The following is a 25,941-nucleotide window of genomic DNA, read 5'->3' as shown; positions in this document are numbered from 1 at the left end:
ATTACACTAGAAGTCTTTCAGAAAGCGCTGTAACTAGGTTTAAGGATATGATTCCTTCTTTATGTTCTCTAATGCCATATAACAACACAGTGCAGAGTAGCTACCTAAACTCTGTAAGGGAGATAGAGTATCTCGTCAATAGTTTTACATCCTCATTGAAGACAACTTTGGATGCTGTAGCTCCTCTGAAAAAGAGAGCTTTAAATCAGAAGTGTCTGACTCCGTGGTATAACTCACAAACTCGTAGCTTAAAGCAGATAACCCGTAAGTTGGAGAGGAAATGGCGTCTCACTAATTTAGAAGATCTTCACTTAGCCTGGAAAAAGAGTCTGTTGCTCTATAAAAAAGCCCTCCGTAAAGCTAGGACATCTTTCTACTCATCACTAATTGAAGAAAATAAGAACAACCCCAGGTTTCTTTTCAGCACTGTAGCCAGGCTGACAATGGTCAGAGCTCTATTGAGCTGAGTATTCCATTAACTTTAACTAGTAATGACTTCATGACTTTCTTTGCTAACAAAATTTTAACTATTAGAGAAAAAATTACTCATAACCATCCCAAAGACGTATCGTTATCTTTGGCTGCTTTCAGTGATGCCGGTATTTGGTTAGACTCTTTCTCTCCGATTGTTCTGTCTGAGTTATTTTCATTAGTTACTTCATCCAAACCATCAACATGTTTATTAGACCCCATTCCTACCAGGCTGCTCAAGGAAGCCCTACCATTATTTAATGCTTCGATCTTAAATATGATCAATCTATCTTTGTTAGTTGGCTATGTACCACAGGCTTTTAAGGTGGCAGTAATTAAACCATTACTTAAAAAGCCATCACTTGACCCAGCTATCTTAGCTAATTATAGGCCAATCTCCAACCTTCCTTTTCTCTCAAAAATTCTTGAAAGGGTAGTTGTAAAACAGCTAACTGATCATCTACAGAGGAATGGTCTATTTGAAGAGTTTCAGTCAGGTTTTAGAATTCATCATAGTACAGAAACAGCATTAGTGAAGGTTACAAATGATCTTCTTATGGCCTCGGACAGTGGACTCATCTCTGTGCTTGTTCTGTTAGACCTCAGTGCTGCTTTTGATACTGTTGACCATAAAATTTTATTACAGAGATTAGAGCATGCCATAGGTATTAAAGGCACTGCGCTGCGGTGGTTTGAATCATATTTGTCTAATAGATTACAATTTGTTCATGTAAATGGGGAATCTTCTTCACAGACTAAAGTTAATTATGGAGTTCCACAAGGTTCTGTGCTAGGACCAATTTTATTCACTTTATATATGCTTCCCTTAGGCAGTATTATTAGACGGTATTGCTTGAATTTTCATTGTTACGCAGATGATACCCAGCTTTATCTATCCATGAAGCCAGAGGACACACACCAATTAGCTAAACTGCAGGATTGTCTTACAGACATAAAGACATGGATGACCTCTAATTTCCTGCTTTTAAACTCAGATAAAACTGAAGTTATTGTACTTGGCCCCACAAATCTTAGAAACATGGTGTCTAACCAGATCCTTACTCTGGATGGCATTACCCTGACCTCTAGTAATACTGTGAGAAATCTTGGAGTCATTTTGATCAGGATATGTCATTCAAAGCGCATATTAAACAAATATGTAGGACTGCTTTTTTGCATTTACGCAATATCTCTAAAATCAGAAAGGTCTTGTCTCAGAGTGATGCTGAAAAACTAATTCATGCATTTATTTCCTCTAGGCTGGACTATTGTAATTCATTATTATCAGGTTGTCCTAAAAGTTCCCTAAAAAGCCTTCAGTTAATTCAAAATGCTGCAGCTAGAGTACTGACGGGGACTAGAAGGAGAGAGCATATCTCACCTATATTGGCCTCTCTTCATTGGCTTCCTGTTAATTCTAGAATAGAATTTAAAATTCTTCTTCTTACTTATAAGGTTTTGAATAATCAGGTCCCATCTTATCTTAGGGACCTCGTAGTACCATATCACCCCAATAGAGCGCTTCGCTCTCAGACTGCAGGCTTACTTGTAGTTCCTAGGGTTTGTAAGAGTAGAATGGGAGGCAGAGCCTTCAGCTTTCAGGCTCCTCTCCTGTGGAACCAGCTCCCAATTCAGATCAGGGAGACAGACACCCTCTCTACTTTTAAGATTAGGCTTAAAACTTTCCTTTTTGCTAAAGCTTATAGTTAGGGCTGGATCAGGTGACCCTGAACCATCCCTTAGTTATGCTGCTATAGACGTAGACTGCTGGGGGGTTCCCATGATGCACTGTTTCTTTCTCTTTTTGCTCTGTATGCACCACTCTGCATTTAATCATTAGTGATCGATCTCTGCTCCCCTCCACAGCATGTCTTTTCCTGGTTCTCTCCCTCAGTCCCAACCAGTCCCAGCAGAAGACTGCCCCTCCCTGAGCCTGGTTCTGCTGGAGGTTTCTTCCTGTTAAAAGGGAGTTTTTCCTTCCCACTGTAGCCAAGTGCTTGCTCACAGGGGGTCCTTTTGACCGTTGGGGTTTTACATAATTATTGTATGGCCTTGCCTTACAATATAAAGCGCCTTGGGGCAACTGTTTGTTGTGATTTGGCGCTATATAAAAAAAATTGATTGATTGATTGATCATAACTTTTAACATCCACAACAAAGTAAACCGTTAGAAGAACGACCATGCAGTCCCCAAAAGTATGATATTATAAGCAGGGTCGGACTGGGAACAAATTTTGGCCCTGGCATTTTTCCTCTGGACCAGCCCACTATTGGCCCGATGAATCCACCCCCAAACGCGCACACCCACCCGTCCATACCGAACCCCCAATGAACAAATACTATACACCTAAACACCATGAACACACACCTAAACACACACTTTCACTGTCATTTCACCTTGATCATAGTACAAAATGCGGACCTGGTGCCACGAGGGGGCGTCCTGATAACATTAAAGGCAATTACATATTTTGACGAAATTACAAGTTTAAATGACTATATATATATATATATATATATATATATATAAAACATCATGAGGTTTATGTCACAGAAATCCTACTTTATAATCACACTGCAGTCATTGTTGTGTGGGCCGCCAGAAGAGGAGGTACTGCTGGCCCACCACCAGAGGGCGCCCTGCCTGAAGTGCGGGCTTCAGGCACGAGAGGGCGCTGCCGCCATGGACACAGCCGGGGGTGACAGCTGTCGCTCATTACCTCTTGACAGCTGTCACCCATCTACTCAACATCATCTCACTCCATAAAGACCAGACGTCATCTCCACCTCGTTGCCGAGATATCATACTTCATAGGAGGTAATACTCTCAGCCTTTTTGTGAGATTTGTAACTCTGTTATTGTGAGAATTTGCAGGAGGACCGGTCGTTTGTGAGGAGGCTGTGCAAGACGGCGCTCCTTTTCAGCTGAGACCGCTGCAACATATTGAATGAGAGGTGGAGGTGGCATTCCCACCGTTGTTGTTACTGGGTGTACACACACCCACACTTGACTGTCTTTGTTCTTCGCCAGCAGTACCAGATCCGACAGTCGGGGACGGTGATCACCTGGGAATTCGGGACTTGGCGGCTCCAGTATTCACCAGGTTCTGGGGCGGCGGAAATCGTGTGGTTCCGGCTCTTCTCAGGACAGACGTCTTCTATCCTCGAGCCTGCCCACACGTCACCTCTGTGTATTGACTGTTATGATATTCTGTGATTGTCTGTATGTTCGTTGTGCACATTCACAACATTAAATTGTTACTTTTTGGCTCATCTATTGACCGTTCATTTGCGCCCCCTGTTGTGGGTCCGTGTCACTACACTTTCCCAACAGGATATCTCGGCCAGCGTCATGGACTCCGAGGGGCGTCACCCGGCTGTTGAACGACCAATGGGAGAGCAGGGAGCGCAGGCATCTGCAGGAGACGTGATTGGTGAGCTGCAGCACATTCTCACCGCCTTTACGGCTCGGTTGGATCAAATGACTGAGCAAAACATCCTCCTGAACCGCAGGGTGGAGGCTCTCTCCGCACAGATTGCGGCGAGCGCTCTGGGCGCTGCTGCAGCTCGTCCTCCTGCTGACCCTGTGCAGGATATAAACGTTCCAGTGGTGGTTCAACAACCCCTCCCACCATCCCCTGAAGCATACATAAGCCCTCCTGAGCCATACGGAGGTTGTGTGGAGACGTGCGCGGACTTTCTTATGCAGTGTTCGCTCGTCTTCGCACAACGTCCCGTCATGTACGCGTCAGATGCTAGTAAAATAGCTTATGTGATTGCTCTGCTTCTGGGTAAAGCACGCGCCTGGGCTACGGCGCTCTGGGAACAGAACTCACGGTTGTTATCAGCATACACTGGGTTTGTGGGGGAGTTCAGAACAGTGTTTGATCACCCTAACAGAGGAGAGACCGCTTCAACTGTGCTGCTGTCAATGAGACAGGGACGCGAGAGCGCAGCCGCTTATGCAGTCAACTTCCACATCGTGGCTGCGAGGTCCGGCTGGAATAACGCTGCGCTCCGCGCCGCCTTCGTAAACGGACTGTCGTTGGTTCTGAAGGAGCAGCTGGTAGCTAAGGAGGAACCGCGGGATTTAGATGGGCTTATCGATCTCGTTATATGGTTAGACAATCGGTTGGAGGAACGCCGTCGGGAGCGAGGCGAAGGACGTGACCGGATACGCGCCGCCCCTCTCCCTTCCGGGTTCGATAAGGCGCCACCCTCCCCACGCTCCACAGCCGCAGCGCTTTGTGGGGCAACAGCTCCCCCTGCTGACGTTGTTAGGGAAACGCACAGGGCCAAAATGGGGAGGCTGATCCGTGGAGAGTGTTTTCTCTGCAGCTCAACTGAGCACACACAGAGAAACTGCCCCAAACGGCCAAAACGACAACAACCGCCCTTAGAGACTGGGCTAAGGAGGGGTCAAACCATTCAAGTGAGACACACACAAATTGCCACATGACTCCCAGTCACAATCCTGAGCGGGGATTTAACCCTTCAAGCCCGAGCACTGGTGGACACGGGGTCAGAAGGGAATCTGCTAGACAGCAGATGGGCAAGGGAGGTAGGGCTCCCTCTGGTGGCGCTTCCTTCGCCATTGCAGGTGCGGGCACTAGATGGCACCCTCCTCCCTTTACTCACACACAAGACACAACCAGTAACTCTGGTAGTGTCTGGAAACCATCGGGAGGAGATTGAGTTTTTTGTGACTCCTTCTACCTCCCGCATGATTTTGGGCATCCCATGGATGTTGAAGCACAATCCCCGGATTGATTGGCCGTTTGGGGTGGTGGTTCAGTGAAGCGAAACCTGCCATCGGGGGTGTTTAGGATCCTCGGTTCCTCCCGGTTCACAGGCTAAGGAGGAGGTCAAAGTCCCTCCCAATCTGACGGCAGTGCCGGTTGAGTACCACGATCTTGCTGACGTCTTCAGCAAGGATCTGGCACTCACCCTTCCCCCGCACCGTCCGTACGATTGTGCCATTGATTTGGTTCCAGGCGCTGAGTTCCCGTCCAGCAGGCTGTACAACCTCTCACGACCTGAGCGCGAATCAATGGAGACCTACATCCGGGACTCATTAGCTGCCGGGCTGATCCGGAACTCCACCTCCCCGATGGGGGCAGGTTTCTTTTTTGTGGGCAAGAAAGATGGCGGACTTCGTCCATGTATTGATTACAGGGGGCTGAATGAGATTATGGTTCGCAACCGATACCCGTTGCCATTGTTAGATTCCGTGTTCACCCCCCTGCATGGAGCCAAAATCTTTACTAAGCTGGATCTTAGGAATGCGTATCACCTGGTTCGGATCCGGAAGGGAGACGAATGGAAGACGGCATTTAACACCCCGTTAGGTCACTTTGAGTACCCGGTCATGCCGTTCGGCCTCACCAACGCCCCCGCGATGTTCCAAGCCTTGGTTAACGACGTCTTGCGGGACTTCCTGCACCGATTCGTCTTCGTATATCTGGACGATATTCTCATCTTTTCTCCGGATCCTGAGACCCATGTCCAGCATGTACGTCAGGTCCTGCAGCGGTTGTTAGAGAACCGACTGTTTGTGAAGGGCGAGAAGTGCGAGTTTCACCGCGCGTCTTTGTCCTTCCTGGGGTTTATAATCTCCTCCAACTCCGTCGCCCCTGATCCGGCCAAGGTTGCGGCGGTGAGAGATTGGCCCCAACCAACAAGCCGTAGGAAGCTGCAACAGTTCCTCGGCTTCGCTAATTTCTATAGGAGGTTCATTAAGGGCTACAGTCAGGTAGTTAGCCCCCTGACAGCCCTGACCTCTCCAAAAGTCCCCTTCACCTGGTCGGATCGGTGCGAAGCCGCGTTCAAGGAGTTGAAATGACGGTTCTCTACTGCGCCAGTTTTGGTGCAGCCCGACCCTAGCCGCCAGTTCATGGTTGAAGTGGACGCCTCTGACTCAGGGATAGGAGCCGTGCTGTCCCAGAGCGGAGAGACCGATAAGGTTCTTCACCCGTGTGCCTACTTTTCCCGCAGGTTGACCCCGGCTGAACGGAACTATGACGTCGGCAATCAAGAACTCCTTGCGGTGAAAGAGGCTCTTGAGGAGTGGAGACACCTGTTGGAGGGAGCGTCTGTGCCATTCACAGTTTTCACTGACCATCGAAACCTGGAGTATATCAGGACCGCCAAGCGGCTGAACCCCAGGCAAGCCCGCTGGTCACTGTTCTTCGGGCGTTTCGACTTCTGGATCACCTATCGCCCCGGGACCAAGAACCAGAGATCGGATGCCTTGTCCCGGGTACACGAAGACGACGTCAAAACAGAGCTGTCGGATCCACCGGAGCCCATCATTCCGGAGTCCACTATCATGGCCACCCTCACCTGGGACGTGGAGAAGACCGTCCGGGAGGCCCTGGCACGGAGCCCGGACCCTGGAACCGGTCCGAAGAACCGTCAGTACGTCCCACCAGAGGCCAGAGCTGCAGTCTTGGACTTCTGTCATGGCTCCAAGCTCTCCTGTCATCCAGGGGTGCGAAGGACCATGGTAGTTGTCCGGCAGCGCTTCTGGTGGGCGTCTATGGAGGCCGACGTCCGGGAATATATCCAGGCCTGCACCACCTGTGCCAGGGGCAAGGCAGTACATAAGATGGCCCAAGGACTCCTCCAGCCGCTGCCGGTGCCTCATCGCCCCTGGTCCCACATCGGCCTGGATTTCGTCACGGGCCTCCCGCCGTCCCAGGGCAACACCACCATCTTCACGATAGTGGACCGATTCTCCAAGGTGGCCCACTTCGTGGCCCTCCCGAAGCTCCCAACAGCCCAGGAGACAGCAGACCTCCTGGTCCACCACGTCATCCGTCTGCATGGGATACCCTCTGACATCGTCTCTGATCGTGGTCCCCAGTTCTCCTCACACGTCTGGAGGAGCTTCTGCAGGGAACTGGGGGCCACCGTCAGCCTCTCGTCCGGGTACCATCCACAGACGAACGGACAGGCAGAGCGGGCCAACCAGGAACTGGAACAGACCCTCCGCTGCGTCACATCCGCGCACCCGACGGCCTGGAGTAACCATCTGGCCTGGATCGAGTATGCGCATAACAGCCAGGTGTCTTCTGCCACCGGCCTCTCCCCATTTAAGGTGTGTTTGGGGTATCAGCCCCCGTTGTTTCCCGTGGTGGAGGAAGAGGTCGGTGTGCCCTCGGTCCAGGCCCACCTGCGGAAGTGCCGTCGGGTGTGGCGCTCCGCCCGTTCTGCCTTGTTGAAGGCCCGGACGAGGGCGAAGACCCATGCAGACCGCCGGCGATCCCCGGCCCCTGCTTACCAGCCCGGGCAGAAGGTGTGGCTATCCATGAAGGACATCCCCCTCCAGGTGGACTCCCCGAAACTCAAGGACAGGTATATTGGGCCATACAAGATCCTCAAAATCCTCAGTCCTGCCGCAGTGAAGCTCCAACTCCCGGCTTCACTGCGGATCCACCCGGTCTTTCATGTGTCAAGGATCAAACCTCACCACACCTCACCCCTCTGTGCTCCCGGACCGGCGCCGCCTCCTGCTCGGATCATCGACGGGGAGCCGGCTTGGACGGTGCGCCGGCTCCTGGACGTCCGTCGGATGGGTCGGGGGTTCCAGTACTTGGTGGACTGGGAGGGGTATGGACCCGAAGAACGCTCCTGGGTGAAGAGGAGCTTCATCCTGGATCCGGCCCTCCTGGCCGACTTCTACCGCCGACACCCCGACAAACCTGGTGAGGGGGGGTCCTGTTGTGTGGGCCGCCAGAAGAGGAGGTACTGCTGGCCCACCACCAGAGGGCGCCCTGCCTGAAGTGCGGGCTTCAGGCACGAGAGGGCGCTGCCGCCATGGACACAGCCGGGGGTGACAGCTGTCGCTCATTACCTCTTGACAGCTGTCACCTATCTACTCAACATCATCTCACTCCATAAAGACCAGACGTCATCTCCACCTCGTTGCCGAGATATCATACTTCATAGGAGGTAATACTCTCAGCCTTTTTGTGAGATTTGTAACTCTGTTATTGTGACAATTTGCAGGAGAACCGGTCGTTTGTGAGGAGGCTGTGCAAGACGGCGCTCCTTTTCAGCTGAGACCGCTGCAACATATTGAATGAGAGGTGGAGGTGGCATTCCCACCGTTGTTGTTACTGGGTGTACACACACCCACACTTGACTGTCTTTGTTCTTCGCCAGCAGTACCAGATCCGACAGTCGGGGACGGTGATCACCTGGGAATTCGGGACTTGGCGGCTCCAGTATTCACCAGGTTCTGGGGCGGCGGAAATTGTGTGGTTCCGGCTCTTCTCAGGACAGACGTCTTCTATCCTCGAGCCTGCCCACACGTCACCTCTGTGTATTGACTGTTATGATATTCTGTGATTGTCTGTATGTTCGTTGTGCACATTCACAACATTAAATTGTTACTTTTTGGCTCATCTATTGACCGTTCATTTGCGCCCCCTGTTGTGGGTCCGTGTCACTACACTTTCCCAAAAGTCATTGTTAAATTATTTCCTTTTGCATTTATAATAAACATTTGTATTTATTAAGTGTTTGTTTTTCTGGTTGAAATAAGAAATAAATAATCTACCATACTTCAAAAAATATACAAGTTTCCATGTTATTTTATTTGTCTAAAAATAAATGTCTGAGGTTCCTTATGTTAAACAAGAAATTATCTAATCTGAAATAACAGGTGGTTTTAATACAGATGAAAGGTTTCTAAAGAACCATTTATTGATTTATTTACCTGTTTTAATTACAAGTGTTCTAAACTTTTTTTTTAACAGTAATCAGAAATTTTGAGGTAACAACAACAAAAAAACATTTCCAATGATTTTTCTTCAGAAAACTGCTCTATAAATGAGCAGTCCTGTCACACGTTAATGTTTTGTACAGATCAGTGGTTTCTGCACCAATCGGATAGGTCCAATCCATTTTGTAGAGATCAGTGGTTTCTGCCACGAGTCTTCCGTGTTTTGGCCCGATGCGTCGTTCCTATTGGACAATGCGAAGGTACGTCACAGCTCAGAGAGTCGAAAGTTGGCGCATCTCATCTCGACAGTACTCTGTGTGGTATGCAGGAGATCACTTGACCGAGCGTCTATACGTTCAAATAATAATTTAAAAAAATATTGTCATCACTCTTCACTCTTAGTTAGTCTCTTACAACGGTGGAGCGTAAATACACAAGCTTTTTTTTTTTTTTTTTCTGGCGCCAGGTCTGACGAAACAGAAGCAAAAGCACACAGAAAAAAAGTTTTTGTGTCTCCAAAGTGTGTGAGTGAGTGAGAGAGAGAGAGAGGTAATGTGTAACCACTGCTAGGATTCACACAGCAGCAAATTAAGGAGCTGAAGATCGTAGCTGTTGCATTTAAAGATTAACAAAAGTAAAGCATAGTTAATTAAGATAAAAGAAACAATTCCAACCTTGTATCAGTATAAGAGAGGAGAGAAGTCCAGGCGCCGAGGACTCAATCCATTCACAGGGGCGGGAGTGGCCGTTGTGTGATCAAACGGAAACAAAACTGAAACCTAGAATAAGACTGCACCGTGTATGAAACACTACAGAACTTTTATTTTGACACAAATTCAGGAAGTGGCTCTGCAGCTGCGCCGATTAAATGCTGTAGCTTCACCGATCATGGATTTTCCTCGTGTTGACAGCAGCGCGCGGTTCAAGAGCACTGTATATTTCCATAATCTCTATAAATATGGGACGGCCGGCCCACGCACATCTAAACGTGCAGTGGCCCACCGGCAAATGCCCAAAATCACAGATTACCAGTCCGAGCCTGATTATAAGCACTCAAACCCAGGTTAGGTGGTTCGGACTGTAAGAGAGGGGCGTGTTCAGGCATGTTTCATCACACAAGGAGCCACCCATGCTCCTCCCCTTTATGCATTAATTAGTTCATCCTTCGGGCTTTATTTTGGGTTTTCTGGGTCTCTAAAGAAAACCAATGTTTGACGTCATGCAGGTGTTGTCCAGCATATATACAGTCTATGGAAAAACCCCAATTAAAAATTTTGAAATTTGCAGCAGAAATAAGCATGGTGCAAAAACTGTTTCTCCCTTCACAGCTTGTTTCCCCATTCAAGCCAACAGTATGAGAGGATGGAAGTCATGGATGGAGGACATGGAAGTCACACATAAATTACATAAAAGGAAAAATAGCGAAAGCCATTGCTGTTTTGCATAAAGTAAAATATTCATTAAATAGTTATGGTTTATTAACATTGTACAATTCATTGATTTTCCCATATTTAACTTATTGTGTAGAAATCTAGGGATCAACATATACAACTTATATACAACCTTTGTTTATTCTGCAGAAAAGGGCTTTAAGGGTGATTAGTAACAGTGGTTTTAGAGATCCATCTAACCCATTGTTCATTAAGTATAGGGTACTTAAATTTCGTGATTTGGTCAATTTGAAAATATTACAAACAATGCATCAAGCTAATAAAAATGCTTTACCAACAAACATTCAAAATATGTTTGAGAAAAGAGTAAGTAGTTATAAACTGAAAGGAATAGAAGTCTTTAGAAAACCAAGATTTAGAACCAAAGTAAAGGAACGGAGTATTGCAGTAAATGCTGTAAAATTATGGAACAATCTCAACAAAGAAATTAAAGAATTAAGGTTGCTTAAATTATTTTAAAAAACATATTAAACTAGATGTATTAAGTATGAAACTATGAAATAAGTCAGTGGGCTGTAAGGAAGTCAAAAAGGTAATTTGTTAATAATGTTTAAAATGTTTTAAGTTTAAAAATGTAACTTGTCAGAGATGTAATCTATTAAATAATGGTCATAATTATGAAATAAGTCAGTGGTATGTGACAAGTTAAAGAAATACAATCTGTTAAATAATGTCGAATAATGACACTGGATATTGAAAGATTGTATTGTAAAAAGGGGCAGAATATATAAGACTTGTTCTTCTCTCTGCTCCTTTTCATTCTGGTAATTGAGATGCTTTATTTCTGCTTTTCTGTTTTGTTTTTTCTTTTAAATGAATGAAATAAATATATATATTGAAGAAGATTTTTTTTAACCCATCAGTTTAATGTATTCTAAGACATAGGGTCTGATTTGTTAAGGTCCCATATAACAAGTGCTAAATTCTGTGGGCATTCCACACTGGGTTGGTGAATGTTTTGCAGGTGATTTTTTAAGAATAATTGCACATATGACATGTGACGTAGACAGCCTTATGTAAATGACAATTTTATGTGTAAAAGACCATAAATACTAAATTATATTCAATCAGCCACTTGTAGCTGTGTACAACATAAGACACACAAATGTGATTTATTGAACATTTACCAAAACAAGAATTAATGTGCTTTTAAATTGTTTTGTCACACAAGGTACACAGTGTTTGGAACACATCCAAATTCAGGACTGGTCACCTTAGTCTCAGTTTAAGGCAACAATATTCAAATACACATTCCCAGGATGGAGTGCATTTCACTCTGGTATTCATATATTCTCTTCACTTTCACATAATTGAAGGGGACGTGATACAGAATCCCACGACCCGGTTCAGGATAAGTGGTTTAAGATGAGTGAGTCCGTCAGTGATACAGAATGCGAATCATTTGTGTAAGTTTTATATGTTGGTGGCTGTCCACAGCAGCTGTCCATAGTGTTAAGAGACCTGTCCTTGGTCCTGACCATAGACTGTGGCGCTGACCGCTATCATTTCCTGTGCGAGGTTGCATATGGGGGATGCACTGAATAAGATGCACACAGGATTTTCTACTCATATTTCTATTACATAGAAAAACAAGATAAGTCACATTTATTTTTACGCAGGCTGTGAATGTTTTGTTTCATGAAAAATAAGCCACTCTAATGTTTCATTGCGGTGCTTTCTATTTTAAAGAAGGTTAGTGCGTAAAAATAAAGAAATGCATACCCAAAAAGCTCACAAGAAAGGACTTTGAATCAGATTTATTCATGCCTGCGAATCTTCAGCTTCTCAAATTACTTTTAGCTTTGATAAATTATGTTGGGTGTGCAAGCCTCACCTTGTGCATTCAAGTGGACACACCCCAATTTGCATATTCATGAAGGCAAATGTTAAATGGACAATATGTATGTATATATTTTGCACATTTGAAAGATGCAGTCCTCAGTGTAGGACCTGTGGTTTTTCCACACACATTTTACACAAACAAATTATAAGTAAATCAGCCCCATAAAGTTATGAATAATTAGAAGTGTGGTCACTTTGAGTGATGGTTGTGTGCCAGTGAGATAAGTCCAGGCTCCATGGCCATATTAGCAGTGGCAACTAATTGCTGTGGTCTTCACTGTGTTTTTCCTTTTTTGAGTATTTTGTTTCAAATATCAAAGGTAATATGGTGAGGTGAGTTGTTAATTGTATTGACTATGCCAGACTATCCCGGTATTTCCACTTACTGAAATTTTAGCATGGGGTTTCCATTTTGTCCCCATATTTGCAATGGTTTGCTGCAGGTGCAGATTACATCAGTTGGAACTCTGAAATTGATCGTAGGTGTGAAGGAGAGTGTGAATGTGTTTGTCTGTCTATATGTGTTAGCCCCTGTCCTTCTTGCACCATGCTTTCCACCCTGTGTGCACTGGGATAGACCCCAGCCCCCGTGACCCCTAAAAGTTAGAAACTGGTTCAGAAACTGAATGAATGAAAAACTCACTAATTCATTTAAATCCCTCATGTACAACTTAACTTCAATCTGTTGTCTGTTTTGCACATCATTTTCTTTTTTCTTTTTCTTATTGTGCATTTTATTTTACTTGCACATTTCATTTGCACATTTTATTACTGTGAATTATTAAGTGTTTAGTGTATATTTACAACCCCAGTTCCAATGAAGTTGGGACGTTGTGTGAAGTTTAAATAAAAACAGAATACAATGATTTGCAAATGCTCTTCAACCTGTATTCAGTTGAATACACCACAAAGACAAGATATTTAATGTTCAAACTGATAGACTTTTTTGTTTTTGTGCAACTATTTGCTCATTTTGAAATGGATACCTGCAACACATTTCACAAAAGCTGGGACAGTGGTAACAAAAGACTGGGAAATTTGATGATTGCTCAAAGAACACCTGTTTGGAACATTCAACAGGTGAACAGGTTAATTGGAAACAGGTGAGTGTCATGATTGGGTATAAAAGGAGCATCCCCAAAAGGCTCAGCTGTTCACAAGCAAAGATGGGGTGAGGATCACCACTTTGTGAACAACTGTGTGAAAAAAATAGTCCAACAGTTTAAGAACAATGTTTCTCAACATACAATTGCAAGTATTTAGGGATTCCATCATCTACAGGCCATAATATAATCAGAAGATTCAGAGAATCTGGAGAACTGTCTACACATAAGCGGCAAGGCCAAAAACCAACATTGAATGCCTGTGACCTTCGATCCCTCAGAGGCGCACTGCATTAAAAACTGACACCATTGTGTAAAGGATCTTACCGCGTGGGCTGAGGAACACTTCAGAAAACCATTGTCAGTTAACACAATACGTTGCTACATCTACAAGTGCAAGTTAAAACTCTACCATGCAAAGTGAAAGCCATACATCAACAACATCCAGAAACGCCGCTGCCTTCTCTGGGCCCAAGCTCATTTGAAACAGACAGACGCAAAGTGGAAAAGTGTGCTGTGGTCTGATGAGTCCACCTTTCAAATTGTTTTTGGAAATCATGGATGTTGTGTCCTCCAGACAAAAGAGGAAAAAGACCATCCAGATTGTTACCAGCGCAAAGTTCAAAAGCCAGCATCTCTGATGGTATGGGGGTATGTTAGTGCCCATGGCATGGGCAAGTTACACATCTGCGATGGCACCATCAATGCTGAAAGGTACATCCAGGTTTTGGAGCAACACATGCTGCCATCCAAGCAACGTCTTCTTCAGGGACGTCGCTGCTTATTTCAGCAAGACAATGCCAAGCCACATTCTACATGTGTTACAACAGCGTGGCTTCATAGTAAAAGAGTGCGGGTACTAGACTGGCCTGCCTGCAGTCCAGACCTGTCTCCCATTGAAAATGTATGGCTCATTATGAAGCGCAAAATATGACAACGGAGACCCCGAGCTGTTGAACAACTGAAGTCGTACATCAAGCAAGAATAGGAAAGCATTCCACCTACAAAGTTTCAACAATTAGTGTCCTCAGTTCCCTAATGCTTATTGAGTGTTGTTAGAAGGAAAGGTGATGTAACACAGTGGTAAACATTCCACTGACCCAGCTTCTTTGAAACATGTTGCAGGCATCAGTTTCAAAATGAGCAAATATTTACACAAAAACAAAAAAGTTTATCAGTTTGAACATTAAATATGTTGTCTTTGTGGTGTATTCAACTGAATATAGGTTGAAGAGGATTTGCAAATCACTGTATTCTGTTTTATTTATATTTTACACAATGTTCCAACTTCATTGGAATTGGGGTTGTATACATGCCATACAGAGAGAGTGCAGCTCATACTGAAGTCAAATTCCTTGTATTCTGTGGATACCTGGCAAATAAAAGCTATTCTGATTCTGATTCTCATTTAAGGAAGTGTACTGCATTCACTGGATAAAAAATAGACCCTTGATCTTGTAATTATGAGAAAAGATCTTGTAATTATGAGATCTTTTCTCGTAATTATGAGCTCTTTCCTCGTAATTACGATACCAGGTGTCTTTTTTATCCAGTGAATGCAGTACACTCCACGAATATTAATAGCTTGGAAACATTACGTCCACTGATGGTGCAACAGTTACTGAGGCATGAGGCTGGTCATGCTTTGCAACACCCACAGCCAAGCCACCAATAATGAAAACTACCATCCACTCCACAAAAACAGTGAATTAATTGAATACTTGAGCCATGTTTGTTAGCCTTAGCTTATTTGAGGATTCCGACATGGAGGACGTGTTCGGGCTCTGCCCACTTTGAGTTTTAAGCCTGCTCTTCAGAAAGCCTATATGTGGTATGATGGAGGGACTGTATGGTATATGAAATTAACTGGTGGCAAATCTTGATGTGCATCAAGGGGTAGGTCGGGGCCATTCATGTGAAGCCTTCATTACAAACAACTTTGAATTGTTCAAAAATTCATCATCCTCTTGCTGCTGTCATGGAATCAGTAACATCACATACCATCTTGGAGTGAGCCCATATAATGAAACAGATCAGGTCAGGCCAGTGTTGCCAACTTGGCAACTTTCTTGTTAAATCTGGTGACTTTCCAAACCCTCTTGATGACTTAATTTCTCAAAAGCGATAAATCTAGCTACTTTTCCTGGTGTTACTGGAGACTTTTCTGGTGTTTGGCGACTCAGATCTCATCTCTGTTCTCACCGAGCGGCAGCGGGTCTCCCCACCTCCGCTGCTGCCGCATAGCCACAGAGCCCGATTGTAAAGCACTGAGCGGAGGCATATTTACAATCCTCTGCTTTCAAACACGCAATGCCTCCACGGCTGTTCCTGAATTGAATGTTAAACCTGACTCGGACTTGCTCAGCCACGTTTGCTGCGTTGTGTCTAAAAATAGTCTCCAGACTTTGAGGATCCCTGGCATTGAGAAATTGAGAAGTGTTGTGGACTGGGGTGTTTGGCTGGCTTGGTTTTTGTTTTCTGTTTCTCCCACCAGGTGGTATGCATTCAGGACTGAGTGGCTGAGCATTAGGACCTCACCCTGAACACCTGAGGCTTGTTTTCACGTGCAGGTCATCAGGACTCACAGCTGTGGTGTATTTTGTCTTAATCAGAGATTGCTGCATTTAAACCTTGAATGCACAGTGTGTGATTGCCAGAGACTCGACCTTGTGAGCAGACGTGTGAGATCGACGTCAGGAGAACAATCTCACCATCACGGACGCAGAGACCGCTCCAGGTTTGACGCCACAGTCTGTGAAGGAGGATTGGGTGAGGTCTCACGCTCTTCAGCACACTTCCTGAGGTAATTTGGTTTTTGGTGACTTTTATGAAGTAATGACAGTGGATTTGGTGTCCCTCACACCTTGTGTTAGTGAGCTGTCACGTTATGCTAATTGTCTAATCAGCTTCTGCTGCAGTGGAGATTTGAACTGAGTTGTTCCGTGCCTGCAGGGTGAGAAGCTGATGTATAGATTTAAGCCAGGAAGTGTTTGCTGATTGCGTGCACCTTTGAGTTGTGTCTCTCTGTGTGGAGTTGGACTCACCTCATGTTTTCTTTCTTCACAGACTTGGTTTGTCGCGGCCACCACGGGGGTGTCGGCGGGGTCCCTGGGTCCGAACTGCTGTGGCTCCGGACCGTTTGCGCTGTTGAGAGCGCGCCGTGTTTCCACCTCACCAGACCGCGGACTTTTTAGTTGTTTAGCACTTCACCCACTGTTATGTTTATTAAATTCTGTTACCTTTTGAACCGTGCTCTGCTTATTTTATGCTGGGTCCTTTCAAACGCTGGGTCGGTGCTCCGACCGCGTCCGACACATAACAAGAAGAGTGTTATTTTGAGAAGTGATAGCCAATTGCAATGGCAAAATAAACAATCCAACAATCACGTTTATTTGTATTTCAATATTATTAAGGTCTTTTTACTCACTTTTTTGTGTGCCACAATGTTTTTTACATTAACAGTCAAACGAATAGCAAACGAACAAAGGATGAGGCCACAAAGACATAGAAAAAAAATAATAGTACAATAACAAAAGTAAAGGCATTCTTTAACATGAATTCTCTTCAAAAAAAAAAAATCCTTATAGAGCATGATGACATTTGGGAGAGTCTTTAAGCTTAATACTGCTTATATAGGAGAAAAAAAAAAGAAAAAAAGGAGAAAAAATATACTGCTTATATATTGTTCAAATTCAGCCAGAAGTCCCTATAAATTCCTTTGCAATACTCTACATTTGTGAATATGGAATTTAACAAACAATATGAAAAGGTTGATAATGTATTCAGTGATCTCTCTCATGTCTTTTTCCTACAGCATCTGTGACAACGTCATACTATGCAAATAATATGCAAATTAGACAATGGTGTCATTTAGCGACTTCTGGTGACTTTTAGGACAGCCAATAGCTACTTTTCTTACTGAGGAGTTGCCAACACTGGTTCAGACTCTGACTCCATTGCTGTTGAATGTTTGTCATAATGCAGGGTGACTGGCTACAACTACTGCCACGGTGTCAACAGGAAGTTGCCATAAAATGGTCGAGTTGTGTAATAAACATCATCTGGAAGCACCAGTCAGAAATAACCATGGCGCAAGTTGTGAAAGTGTGAAAGGAGTCGAATACCACCTAAAATATGCACTCAACGAGTCTGAAATGTTTCACAAAAGAAGAGCTAATAATGCACAACAAATCATAATAAATGAGAGAATAGTTGGGTTTTAAGCCTGGGTTTAAAGGACCTTTAAAAAATGGATCACTATATCTTATTGTTCTACCAAAAAGGATCATGATTAGAAAAAGCAACATAGCCTGATGGCTTCTTTTTCACCTTTGGGATGTAAAGTAGACCTTATTTTGAGATGGCATGTTGGGTTTAGAAAATTTCTGTGAAAGTCTTCCCAGTTGTTTGTTTATTTCTTTCCTTCTATGTATTGCACTAAGGAGCAGTTTTCTTATCTTGATGAAACAATATTGTAAATGTTTGGGCAGCACTGGGTTGTTTTTTTTTTTTTGCGCTGAAGAATCTGCAGAAAAGAACATGTTAAAATGTTCACAAAATAAACATGCTGGTGTGGGCAAACCAATACAAATCAGCATAAAGTAACTCAGTGATCCATAACCTGGATACAGCTAATGCTATTTTGCACTTTATTAATCACAGAGCAAAGATTTAGCATGTTTTTCCATGTGTATTTTTAGGACACATGCTGTATTAAACCTCTGTACAAGTATGTTTGTGTGTAATAAGACAGCCTGGAAGCATTGCTTCGTTGCGTCATTGATTCTTGCATCAAAGCACAGTTTTTGTTTGTCAGCATATTTATTACAAATATATCAATGGTTGCATTGTTTTATGTTTAGTGAAGCAGATAAGTATGATTTCTGGCCAGAATTGTTCACTTGGTGATGCAAGCTCATTTGGCATGACTGTTCTTCATAAATCAGTGTTTGAGAAAAAAGTGCTGGCCACTTGAAAATCCAATACGGCGGCCAGGTAGGGGTCAATGAAGAATTACACAGGGGTCAAAATCTAAAAACGTTCCAATCATATTGAAAAGTATAACACATTATTTGTCATAAATATTCCAAAAAGGTATAGTTTGGACTATCTATGTCTGACTGTTATGGAGTTATGGGGTAAAAACAGCAAGAATGGTGACAAAGATCAGTTTCAGTTTGTATAGGGGTCAAAAGATAAAGTTGCCCCAATTTTGAACTAGTTGTGAACATTGCACAACCTATTTGAAAACACTGTGTGTCACTGCATGGCAATGTGTGTTATTGTGCAGAGTGCAGTATGATGAGATGCTACATCTATAACAAGAGCAATCAGCAATTTCTGAAGTCCACCAATCCAGATCCAGTGTCATAGAGCAACCCCCCAACCCCCCCCCCCAAAAAAAAATTGGTCCGCCCTGCCTCCACTGCGCATGCCTCGTTTGGGACAAAGCAGCTTTTCTGAGACGGACTCTCTTCACCCAAAGCGATCAAATGGATTAATGGGGATTATTAACCATCAGATGACAAAGTAAAACCTCTTAAATCATTCTAAAGTTAGTTTCAAGCAGAAACAAGGCAATAATCAGTGAGACGTTGAAATAACCCTCAGCTTGTGTAGATGCGGCACTCTGATCCCTTCCTCCATCTTTTATTATGAAATAATGCTGAATTTATGTGGAAATGATTGTTGTACAAAGGCTTCAGATATGTGTCACTGAGATAGATGATGACTGGAGTGCAGTTTTAAGCAGAAACGAGGTGATAATCCGTGAGCCGTGGCTGATGATGCATGCGCAGTGAAGGCAGGGTGGACCGATTTTTAGGGGGGACCGTTCGGTCTGCAACACCGGATCACATTCAAAATTCAGTGGAGTCTTCCACACTGTAATATCTCACACTCTCAAGAGCGCCACTAGGTTAGCTTACGGCAAGCTAAAAGTGGATGCTCTTCTTTTGGCTAAATTTCTAGCCAGTTTTTGGGTATTCTATGTTAGTACGCACCCACGGCCAACGTGCGTGATGAATTCCTGCACAAAAAGTAGTTCCTGTGAGATAATGAGTATATCTCATCTAAATTAATTCTAAAATTTACCAGTAATAAAATTATAAAGATAACTGAAGTTTTAAGAGTGCCCGTAATAAATATTTAAGAAACTTAAAGTTTATGAGCAACTTCACCTCTTATTTCTCAAGCACATTGTAAACATGGTAAATGGACTGCATTTATATAGCGCTTTTCCATCTGCATCAGATGCTCAAAGCACTTTACAGTTATGCCTCACATTCACCCCGATGTCAGGGTGCTGCCATACAAGGCGCTCACTACACACCGGGAGCAATAGGGGATTAAAGACCTTGCCCAAGGGCCATTAGTGATTTTCCAGTCAGGCGGGGATTTGAACCCAGGATCTTCTGGTCTCAAGCCCAACACCTTAACCACTAGACCATCACCTCCCCCACATCACATTGTAAACATTGACACGATGGAGTTTAATGCAGAAGAGTTCAAAAAGATATGATTGGAATGGTTTGATTACCATTTACATTTGGCGATGAAAGACTTGGGTGTTAACTTCATGTTAAAGTCAGAACAAGAAGTTGCACTGAAAGAGATCTATCTGGGAAGAGACACATTCTGTGTGTTGTTGCTTCAATGAGAGCGGCACACTGAGCAGGGTGGCAAAAGTAGTCCGACGAGCTCAATCTGTGGGCGCGAGCTATCCCACAATTCCAAAACAGCAGAGATGTCGGTCCAATGAGAGCGGCACTCTGAGCAGGGTGTGTAATAATCTGGTGTAATAATCTGTGGTGCAGATTTGGTGAGAATCTGTGAAGTAGTTTTGACATAATCCTTAAAACCCTATAAAGGGAAATCCTGAGCCACAATCTGGATCCAGATCAACTCCAAAATTCAGTGGAGTCTTCCATGCCCTAATTTATATCTGTAGTACAAATTTGGTGAGAATCCGTGGAGTAATTTTGACGTAATCATTAAAAGTCTCTAATGTGAAATCCTGAGCGAGAATCCAGACCCGGATCACCTCCAAAAGAAAAACAAATAGGGACTCACTCCTCTCAGGTTGTCTGCAAGTGATTTAGCACCAGGTTCTCCACAAACATGAGGTGCGAGGAAGGAGAGGGGCGGCCACATATCTGGCAGCGCCCCGTTCCAGTCATGAACGGCTCTGCTCACCCCCCCCAGAGGAGGGCCCAGCTGTTAGGGGCCAACTGAAAATCCATGGCGATTCGGTATCACTTTGTCTTGGCAGGATTCTGACTTAGAGGCATTCAGTCTTAATTCCACAGATGGTGGCTTCGCACCACTCTTTCACTGATTCCATACTCATACAGCCGAGGGTACTTTAGCATTGCGTTCTATATTATAAAGTATTTTTAAATGTAGTGTGAGACAGCCTGTTCTGTCTGAGTGACTGTTACATGGGATTGTGTATTTGAAAACTCTCATTTGCCTCAGTGACATTTTTTTTTATTTCCAGATGACTCTCTTGATATATACAATTACCTCTGCCAAGAAGGTAATGGTTTTGACCTGTTTGAACATGAACATCGGCTTGACTGGTGCAGTTATAAACACTCTTATGTTGCAAGTTAAACTTCTATATTGTCCCCTGATTGTCCCCTGATTCCCCTATTGTCCCCGTGAAGCCCTGAATGGGATGCTCATCCAATGCAGGTTACTTTCCCAGGCAAGGCTGGCACTCGTTTACATGGCTGTGTCGACTGGGGCAATGCAGATGAATTATCTTGTCCAAGGGCACAGACAAGTAGCGTGACAGGGAATCAAATCCAGGTCTGCATATTAGTAGCCCAACTGCTTGTTTCGCTTTACATAGAGCCCCATGTTAAAATTCTATGTGTGGCTTTTCTTTGTGAAGTTTGCACATACTCCCCATGTTTGCTGTTGTTTAGTATGAGCCCTGCAAAGTTCATTATGTCAGTGTAACATGATATGTTTTAGAGATTGACAAATGTTGACGTTAAGTGTATGAGGTGAGAATAAAAGAGTGAATTTGAGGCGGGGGGGGGGGGGGTGTAGTCTTTGAGTTAACCCTCCAACCAGTGATGACAGTATTCTGTGTTTTGTGCTGTGTACACTCAAAAAAATAAGATAAAATAAGACAAGATAAGACAGGATAAGACAAGATAAGACAAGATAAGATAAGACACTTTATTGATCTAACAGAGGAGAAATTCACATGTTACATCAGCTCTTAAAAAACACACAAGATGGGTGCAAGTAGAGGAAAATGTTCATCAAACAGCATGTGCAAGGATAAGCAATAATAATAATACTTGTAACAGTACAATAAAATTAAAAAAATGAGGTAGAAAAAATAGAATATATATATATTTATGTTACACATGTCTCATGTGAGTTGAAAGGTGACTGACTTTGATCTGCTTTTTGTGGGTCAAATCTGGGTCAAAGAGTAAACATACACACTGTGCGAGCATTAGTCAACTCCATAGCATTCACTGCATGATTACTCAAAAACAAATCACACAAAACCCATGACCTTTGAGTTTTATGTCCACCTCACAACCCTCTTCCTTGAGCTAAGATGGCGTCTGTGTTGACTTATTTATTCTCGGTAAAATCCTGGTCAACGTGTAGAAATAGGCCATTGCTGTGCGATTAATTGACGCTCTATAATATTTTAGTGATAAGTTTATTTCCAACCCTCCCACACGAGTAAAGAAGGCACTGACCTTGACCTATACTTTTTTCTGGGTCAAATCAAAGTCAATACATGTGTTAGTGAGGGAAAGAATACCTGCTCCCCACTATACTACCAATTGGATGCCAGGTACTGATCCTTCAAAACAGATGTCTTGCAACAGTTGTCCAAGTTCCTGCAATTGATCAAATGTAAAATATCAGTATGGTGTGCAGTATTTGTTGTTTCCTAACTCCGATTTGGTTTCCAGATTTGGAGAAAAGTCTTTGGTATTTGTTGTCTGTTTGTTTTTTACCTTCTCCACAGACACTTTATTTGTAATGCTCCTCTGTTTTTTGCTGTTGTGTCCAGTCACCTTGCTGTGTGTGCCATAAATACTTTTATATGGGACTTTGGTGACAGCTGGAGGAACTCAGCCATATGCAACTTAAGCACTGAGCTAAATGATGCTGAAATTTTTCGATTAGCAACGCTCTGACAGGAGAATAGTTTCAGTTACTGTTAATAGCAATGCTTAAAGGGGCTTAATATACAGGGACAGGAAAAGCATCAGGGCTCCCAACAGTGGCGCAGGGCTGCTCAAGTTGGGGGGTGAGCTGGGATGGTACTACTCTGGGTGCCACTTCAAATACACAAGGTGTATTTGAAGATTAGAAATCCCTGTCTTTGGACTGACTCTGGGGAAAGTTCCAGTGACCGGAGGGAAATACTTGCTGATAGCGATGAAAGACCACAAGATGAGATCCTTTCAGCAGCACATAAGACCAACAGGCCATTTGTGATCTTGAGCAGTGTCTGGGGTGTTGCCTCTCTAACTTACCTAGGCTTGTTTCCTAGTTGGTATGTTCCTTGTTGACTTAGTGGGGCATGCGCTGTGTGCCTGCACCCTTTAAGCGCCGGTCACAACCCACCGTGCGTTTTTTTTTTTTCACCGTACGTTTTCTGCGGATGCCACGGCCACTACGTTATTGTGAAAACGTACGGAGGCAGTAGCAAGAGGAGGGAGGGAGTACATTCAACGCACGTCTCGAGGAGTGTAACGATAAAGAGAGTTGACAATAAAGCAGAGTGCGTGTGTGTGGGGTTGCTTTTCTTTTTTATGAGCGGGACCGGAGCGGCAGGTGTTTTTCGGCGTCGGCGATGCATGAGCATGTCCAGCCTGCAGCAGTCAGTTGTACGAGTGTTTACTTGCCTCGAAAAGTTACAGCTAGTTATCAGACTGAAGGTGTGGAGTATATCTGTGTTGCTGAAGTTTGGAAATAAAGTCCAAGTTTATGTATAGCACAAGCTTCAAGATCTGATACCTACAATTTAATTCCATAGTATGTGGTGAGTAGCCTACTGCCTCCATACGGATTAGTAATTGAATGAAAATGTGCTGCTTTGAATCAGTACTGAGGCAGTACTCACAACGTGTGTCATCTGTACTGCTGGTGAATCCGCAGCGAAAGTTCTGCATGCACTAAAACCTCTACAGCGTGTCTGCGTGCTCCTAAATTCATACTGAGGCAGTACTTACGAAGTACGGATCTCCAAATTTAGCCCATGTTTTTGCAAGTAGACTGCACGCACATGCAAGTACGGCGGGTTGTGACCACGGCTTTAACACATCAGGGCCACCAAGGGTGGTGCAGGGCTCCTGATGGCGGGTGAGATGAAATGGTAATACTCTGGGTATCACTGCACTGCAAGGTATATTTGAAGATTATAATGAGAACAGCTTTGAATACTTTATATTTCATGTAGCTTTCTTAAAGTGTCAGACCAACCAGATAATGAAACATAAAAGGATTCTTCAAGAGTGTCAGTACACTTTACTATGATTCACTGTTTGAAAATTTGTCAAATAAAGGAAATAGTTCTCACTCACTCATCTTCAACCACTTAGTCCAGTTAAGGGTCATGGGGGCTGGAGCCTATCCCAGCAGTCATAGGGCATGAGGCGGAGTATACACTGGACAGGACGCCCGTCTGTCGAAGGGCCACGTATAGACAAACAAACACATTCACAACTACACGCACACCTAAGGACAATTTAAAGTTTCCAATCCACCTAACCTGCATGTTTTTGGATGTGGGAGGAAGCCGGAGCACCCGGAGGGAACCCACACAAACATAGCGAGAACATGCAAACTCCACATAGAAAGGTCACAGGTGGGAATCGATCCCATGACCTTCTTGCTGTGAAGTAACAGTGCTCACCATTAAGCCACCATGCTACCCAAGTGTATCAGACAGTTCATTAACGTTGGCAAAGACTAAATTTGTCCAGGCAAGGTCAAACAGAGGTCAGTCATTTGGGTGAAGATCAAGGTAACTGTGGCTCTTGCAGTCTTCAACTTCATGGGTACAATTACTGCATCCGTTTTCAAAGAATCTGAGCATGTCAGACAAAAATTCACACTTTTAAACATTAGAAACAACAAAGAAATTGGCTTCAGACAATATTTTCTGATTTTAAAATAGCTACTCTAAAACAAAATCAAGAATTTACTGCTTCAGAACACTTGAAATGAAATATGACGCATTGCTTCAGAAAGCAATTCATTGTTTTAAATCATTTAAAGCAGTAAATAAACCAAATAAATGACTCTCTTGCTAAACCTTTGCAACACTAAATGATATAATTGCTTCAGAAAATATTTTGTTGTTTGAAATGGCTTGAAATGCAAGATGAAACTAGAAGGCACTCACACAGTACATACTTCTGCCAAGGCCACATATATTGCTTTCAACTTCTTCTGGATGCTGGATTCAAAACATGCTCCAGATCAGTTTTCCAGGGCATCATCTGCTTACCAAATTTCATCAACATCCTATCACAGTGTTTTGACTTAGATATTGCTATGTGACAAGCATTCTTCAGTTCCATTCATTACTTCTTGAATTATCCTACGAACAGACAAATAAACAGACAATGGTGGTAAAAAAAAATGTGAATGCTACTAAATCAACAAAATTTCCTTTTGTTCATCTTCTTGTTACTGTTTTCCCTGAATGTTAAATGTTAAACTGACCATTTTAAACTGTTTCTGTTCTGTTTTGCTTCTTTCCTGCTAAAAAATGGGAGTGGAGCACAGTACACAAAATAAAACATGTCAGACCCCACAAAACCCCACACTGAATCATGATCAGAATCAGAAGAGAATTTGTTGCCAAGTAAGTTCGCACACATAAGAAATTTGATCTGGTGTTACTGGTGCATACACAAAAGAAAAGAAAAACACTTCTGTAAGCATTAAAAAGAGTCAAATAGGGAAACCTATATTCACTGTTAAATAAGTATAGTTTAATGAATGGGACTGTGCAAAAACAGGTGATTGGAGTGCAAATGCATTGTACCTTCAGTGCAGGGATGACCAATCTGTACTTTATGGTAGTGGGAGAGGGGGAGTCAAGGTAAGTGGGGGTCTCTGGCATTGTTTGAGTCCAGCTGCGGATGGAAAAAAAAAGGCAGTTTTGGTGTCTTGAGGTTTTGGTCCTGATGGAGCTCAGCCTCTTCCCAGAGGGGAGGGTGACAAAAGGTTTGTGACCTGGGTGGGAGTCGGTCACAATCTTCCTTGCTCACCTCAAGGCCCTGGAGACATACAGGTCCTGTAGGGATGGCAGACTGCAGTCGAATAGAATAGAACAGAATAGAACAGA

At 43.8% G+C, this 25,941-nt stretch overlaps 1 protein-coding gene and 1 long non-coding RNA gene across 3 annotated transcripts in view; one reads left to right on the top strand and one right to left on the bottom strand.

Moving 5' to 3' along the window:
• grm3 (glutamate receptor, metabotropic 3) overlaps nt 1-25,941 on the top strand; it is a 188,404-nt gene that overhangs the window by 13,472 nt on the left and 148,991 nt on the right. The gene's annotated exons all lie outside the window — the stretch shown is intronic.
• Nucleotides 707-24,405, bottom strand: LOC117515867. The gene is made up of 3 exons (XR_004562241.1): nt 24,163-24,405; nt 1,015-1,021; nt 707-718 (listed from the first exon to the last, which is right to left on the bottom strand). It is a non-coding gene; the product is annotated as an uncharacterized LOC117515867 (long non-coding RNA).

This window comes from Thalassophryne amazonica, chromosome 8, assembly GCF_902500255.1.
Source record: "Thalassophryne amazonica chromosome 8, fThaAma1.1, whole genome shotgun sequence".
In the NCBI taxonomy this organism is placed as follows: Eukaryota; Metazoa; Chordata; class Actinopteri; order Batrachoidiformes; family Batrachoididae; genus Thalassophryne; species Thalassophryne amazonica.
This window is presented reverse-complemented; position numbering and strand designations above follow the sequence as displayed.